Consider the following 6,710-nt stretch of genomic DNA (forward strand, 5'->3'; position numbering starts at 1 on the left):
TAGGATATGTAGCAGTGTGCCTAGGAGCGCGAGCCTTGCCGGTTGAGTCGTTGTTAGCCGTGGATAGGCGTTTGTTAGGCTGTAAGAGGGTTGGGGTAACGTCTCATAAGGTTTGTCAATATGCTATTAGGCTCTAGATCAAAACCCTAAAATGAGTTCAATTTTCAGAACCATGTCTAGGAGATCCAGTGATTCTCAAGATACTGTTGTAAACAGTGAAAAAATCAATTATCCTAAGATCCAAAATGATTTAGATGATTGGAAGTTACCCAAGGTGTCTAATCAAGAAATTTATAAGAAATGAACCTTTAAGTTCTTCACTGATTATACCATCAAGACCTCTAAAATGTCAGTCAGCTTAGAACAAGACGACTAAGTCATAAGACTTCTAGATAACAGATCCATTGAAAAGCATAAGAGAGATGACTATAATTTCATACACTTTGGTATGATTCAAATAGCAGCTAAGCCCTTGACAAGATTAGGTTAAAACACCTCTATTGTCATGTGTTTAAGAGATAATAGGCATCTCGAATATCGAGATTCTATTATAGGCGCAGTCCAAGCTGGACTGAATGATGGCCCAGTTTATTTCCAGTGCTATCCTAACTTCACAGTTAGAATAAGAGATGCAGACATCTTAGATTTCGTTGTCCTGCATATTAAGACCTATGGCTTTAAGATCAAACCAGGAAACAGTCCTGTTTCAATCATAACTAGGTTTGCCTATAAGAGCATGAACACAATCGTTGGATCTGGGGCTCTTTGCACCAGTCCTAAAGGTGAGACCACTTACTTTCACTTAGATATGCTAGATAAGTTAGATTTCATCATCCCCAAGAAGATCTTGTGGAAAGATGTTGAGTTTCCTAAAAATTGGCATTTTGCTAATGCTGTTCCAGCCATTGCACAACGATCTGAAAGTATTGAACAAATTGTTCAATATCCTGATGGAGGAGGAGAACTAGTTTTCTCCAACTCTTTCAGACATTCTAGCAGCCCTAGAGTTTCTGTTTATGAACCCTCTAGAGCTTCAAGCTCTTCCATCCCAGTTAGAACCACTAGGGAAGAAGAAGGTTCCAACTCAGGAAATCTTAAGAATATTAAGCTAACAGGTGTTAGAAGTCACACCAATGTGGCTAGACCATTTTACATTGAGGAAAATGAGTCTACTCAGGAATCCCAACAGGATGAGTCCCCTATAATGTCTCCTACCTATTCCCAGATAATTAACACAATAAGCCTAAGTGATAAGGACTTTGAGATCAACAAGGATCTCTTAAGAAAAGACTTCTATTCTGATGACAATAAGCAAAGAAATGATTGGTTCTTTAACACTATCCCTAAAGTCATTAGAGTCATTCACCAAGAAGAATTCTATGCATACTTAGGACAGGAAAAGAAAAATATTAAGTTCTGGATTTGGTTTGAACTCTTCAAACAAGATGATTATCCAGATTATCCTTATAAGCGTGTTAATAACACTAAGAGCACTGATAAAATTATGTCCTTTGAATTTTCTAAGGAATTCCAGGAAAATACCCAAATCAACCAGGCTTTTGTTGATAGGATTAATCAGAAGATTAAGGATAATCTTATTGCCCCTTTGACTGTTCAGTCTCATAAGAGAATCAATATGTGTGGTCTCTATGTGATTGAGGGCAAAATGGTTAATTTATAAACCCTAACTAGTCTGTCTTTCTTTTTCTTTTCTTTTCACTCTTTCTCTCTCCTCCCTCAATTGATGACTACATCTCTTGAAATTTTAGCCTTAAAACCTAACTAGGGTAAGTATTCAAAGATGGGCTTTGAGAAAGGATGTGATGAAAACAACAAAAACCCATATTCCATTTTATTCAAACCGACAACTCCCACAATTCAATGTAATCAAGTTTATGATTATAAGGAGTTGAAAATTCAACTTTAATGTTAAAGCTCTAAACCCTCTAAAAGATAGAATTAAAAGAGGAAAAAAATACTTCAATTTGGTATGATTATCGATAACAACCAAAGATAAAAAAAAAAAAAAAAAAAAAAAAAACCAAGTTTTTTGAAAAAAAAAATCCCAAATCAAGAATCTGGAAGACCCACATCACACAATTCTACAATTTTTTTTTTGACAAAAATCTTAGGAAACCAAAACTTTTCCTTTGTGGGTATCTTTTTATAGGTGAAAAATAGATGTCCAAATGCTTATCTAGCATTGACCATAGTGGAAATAGAAAGAAAGAAGAAAAAGTGGAGAGAAGAAGAAGAATGAAGGAAGAAAAGGTTGGTTAGGGTTTTATAAATTGATCTTTTTGCCCCCAGTCATGTGAAAAAAACATGTCTTTCTATATATATATATATATATAAATAACGTCGTCTCTCAAAAAATGCACATTGTATACGATTATAGAGGATGAATGATACATTACTCGATTTTGAAACTCAATGGGTCAATGTGCAAAACATATTATATGTTGGGGGGTAAAATGTAATAAACAAAAAAAATTGACTATTTTGCCTTCGATCACATGGAGAACACATGCATTTCTATTAAAAAATTAACGGCGTCTCTTAAAAAATGCACATTGCATACAATTATAAAAGTTGAAAGGTACATTGCTTGATTTTGAACTTGATGAGGCAATGTGCAAAACATGCTAAGGTTGGGGGGAGGGGGGTTAAAATGTATTAAACCCAAAAAAGATATCACTTAACCCTATTACACATTTGATTTTGTAAGTGTAGAGCAATTTATATAAGAAATAATTCAAATCTATTTCATAATCAAACTAATTGCAATAATGCATTAATAATATTTATTCATGCATTTTTATGATTTAATTTAGTATAAAAAATTGATTCATAGATGAAAATTTTAAGGAGATGTGTCATGATTTAAAACATCTTGCAATTTGTCCATACCTTAAAACTTTTAATTAAAACACCATGAATCTATCCAAAAATAATATAAAAAATATAATAAATATATTTAAAATAACATATGAACCTAATGAATTCTCAAAATTATTCTTTAATGATAAAATGATAAATTTATGGCATTGATAAAAACACCATATGTTGTAAAATTTAATATTAATAATATATGTTATTTAACTCAATTTTTTTTTTCAAACATGTAAAACATTTCTTAAAGAAAATTGACATAAAATCAAATACGTCAATTATATGACCAAGTCATGATATATTTCATATATCACACCCAGAATCATAAAACTATGGTTTAATTTTAATATAAAGAGGTTAATCTATAATTATAAAATTAAAAATATGAATTAAAGGATAATTATATAATGTTTATAATATAGTATGTTAATAATTTATTTTTATATTTAGAAATTTTAATTGTTCAAATAACAACTAGTTTTTTTTTAAAACTAAATATATGTTTTTAAATAATGGAAATAACACAACACTATATTTTACACTTTCCAAATTCAAAATTTTATTTCTTTTAAAAATGTAGATAACATGATCCAACAAAGATTTTTAAAATATGTCCTACATGTTTTCGAAATTCTATTAAATATGAAAATATGTTCTTTTTAAAAGTTTCAAAATTTAAAATAAAAAATGATGGATATTATTGTTTTCATGTTGGTGATATGGTGATACTTAAAATATTTTTAATTTTTTTTTATCCTTGATAATTTCTTTTGGGCAAACTTTTTTTTTTTTTTTTTTTATAATAAAAATCAGTAAAAACTATCAATGTTAACTAACATTGGAAATTTAGATTTTTATTTACCTACAATTAAGTTCAAAAAGCATTTTTTTTTGTTATAGTGTTAGATATTTTATTATTTACATTGTCAACTTAAAGCAAATTAAGATATAAATTATTAAATAATAAAATATTACATTTACTTAAATATAGTGTTGAGAGTAAAATCGTGCAGAGCTAATTGTGCCATACCTAACTAGTGAACCACTCAAATTGCACACCTTCATATTTGAATCATTTTGTGCATTTCCAACTCTAATTGTGCACCTTTCCAGTTCTGCACATCTTGACTTACACCTTTACATGAATTATAAATTGTGCACCTCTTCTACTTTAACTTAACTTGTACACCATAACTACTCATCTCTCTAGTTTAAAACACTTTGTACACCTCTAGCTATGCACCTTCTCCTCTTTTACCTTGGGTTTGGGCACAATAACACAAGCCACCTACACAATTTTTCTTCCCTTATTTTAAATTCAATATTTTTCAGTATTTGACCAAGTTCTATAAGTGTGAAACCAAGGTTTGGTTAATCTCAATTTTGATGATGACAAAATAAGATTTGAAATTAATGATTATCTTTCAAGTGTGACTAGAAAAAAATATTTTCAAAGTGGAAATCACAAAGACAAAATCAAGCCAAAGGAAAATCAATAAGAAGAAGAAGACCTCAAAGAAAAGTGTTTTTTAAGATCTAAGTTTCATAGGATCTCTTTATAAGGTTGTTGGTGCACTAGGTCTTTCATGCATTACATTATTAATTTATGCACCAAAATCATCCAAAAGTAAATTTTGTTTTAAATCCTTTAAAATTGGATGATTTCATGTTTTCAACTAAAACCTTGTATTAAATGTTTTTCAAACTTGTTTAAAAGGTTTTAAGTTGAAAAATATGGTTGTTGAGCCAAAAATGACTCAACCGATTGAACCAAATGAGGAATCGGTTGACTAGTTTAGCTCAAATGGTCGAGTGGTGCAAAAACGTTCTTTTTCTTCCAAAATGCTTGTTCAACAGATTGATGGGCGGTTGAGATCCAACAGTCACCTATCACGCATTAAATGCTAATAGCTAGTGTACCGATCAAATCGAAGCTCGACCAGATGAATCCTTAATGACTAGTTTAGCATATTTCCTTTATAAAAAAGCTTTAATCTTCATTGTTTCTAAATCTTAACTTTCCTAATCCTTTCTTCAATATATTTGAGCCTTGGCAGAGTGTTTTTTAGTGCACCATTATTCTAAAATTGCATATCATTAGTGCACATTTCAATCCTAGTTTTCTTGTACATTTGAGCCTAAAGTTTTATACTAGGATTTTGTGAGAATATTTCTTATCATCATTTATGAATCTTTGAGAAGAAAAGTCTAAGTGTGAGGTATCACTTTGGGATTCTCAAGAGTGAGGTATCTCTTAAAGATTGCAAATGGTGCTTGGAGCCTAAAGTCCAAAAGAGTGGATTGGAACCATAATCCAATCGTATTGCTTGAAGGCTTGGTTTGGAAGCATTGAATTAGTGGAACCTCAAGCTTGGGATTGAAGCTAGAGGAGAGTGGACATAGGTCGGGTTACGTTGAACCACTATAAAAATCTTGTGTTTGCATTCTCTTTTCCCTACTCTTTGACTTTATATGTTATCTTTATATTGTTTTATTATATATTTACGTATAATTGTCTCTTGCATTCACATAATTTAAATTTGCAAAAAGAGACCATCACTCTATTCACCTACCCCTAAGGTGATTATCTTAGGTTAGACTAACCCAATTTTCTAACAATAAGTTATCTTTTCTCTCCATTAAAGAACCATAAACACGTGAGAATTTTTCTACAAAAATGAAAAATCATGAAACATAATCAATTGATAGAAAAACTTAAACAACATCAAACCATCTCAACCTATAATATCAAATATACACCTTATTTATTCTGTTAAAGTCCTATACATTCCATTTAAATTTTTATATACAAGCACAACTATTACATACAACTCTAGTTTTTTGGTTCTATTAATATTACAAAACTCTCTAACATCAAATTGTTAACTACACTTTATGCAAAAATAATTATTTTCAAAAATGAATTTGGATGCATAAAGCATGATAGATGTAACGAATAAAAGAGGAAAAAATAATGATTATATTCTTGCCTTGATCCATAATACTAATATTACTTTTGATGTAAGCCTAAGTCACCTTATGAATTATTAGGTCAAGGTCTTTAATACACTACTCTCATATAGTGGATGGGTCACTTGTGTGGTGTATGACGTTGTTATAAGAAAAACAACTAAAAACATAAGAATGAGAGTGTAGCTTGGGACCTTAACCTTATAAAAAAATAATAATTTAACTCTTAGTGTTCCAATTAAGGATTATATGAGAGTTATACTCATTATTTACAAACATTATGCAAAAATTAATGGATAATGGTGGGTTACCAATGTGAATGCTTTCATGTAATTACATAAGTTACATTCTTTCATCTTCTTCCATTGATTAAACTTTATATGCAAATTAAATCACATAATGATAGGGCTACAAAAGTTGTAACATCATATTCATATAAATGAAAATTTTTTAACTTCCCATTTATAATTTTACTCTTCTATATACAAGACTCTTAAATGCCCAATCAATTAATTCACCTACTTATCAATTGATACTCTTAAATCATATATATCAATCCATTACACAAATAAAATTATAAAAGACCATACATACATATATATATATATATATATATATATATATATATATATATATATATATATATATATATATATAAATGCTAATTACAATCTCTTACTTGGCCTACATAATTATATTTGTAATAGATTAAAATATAATATGACCATAGCAATTTCTCAAAAATGACATATCTTACGTTAAAATTATGTTTCATGGAACCTCATCAACTTTACGTACAAATTAAATCACATAATGATGAGGCTGCAAAAGTTATAACACCATATTCA

The sequence above is a fragment of the Vitis vinifera genome, chromosome 18, assembly GCF_030704535.1.
Source record: "Vitis vinifera cultivar Pinot Noir 40024 chromosome 18, ASM3070453v1".
NCBI classification, from domain to species: domain Eukaryota; kingdom Viridiplantae; phylum Streptophyta; class Magnoliopsida; order Vitales; family Vitaceae; genus Vitis; species Vitis vinifera.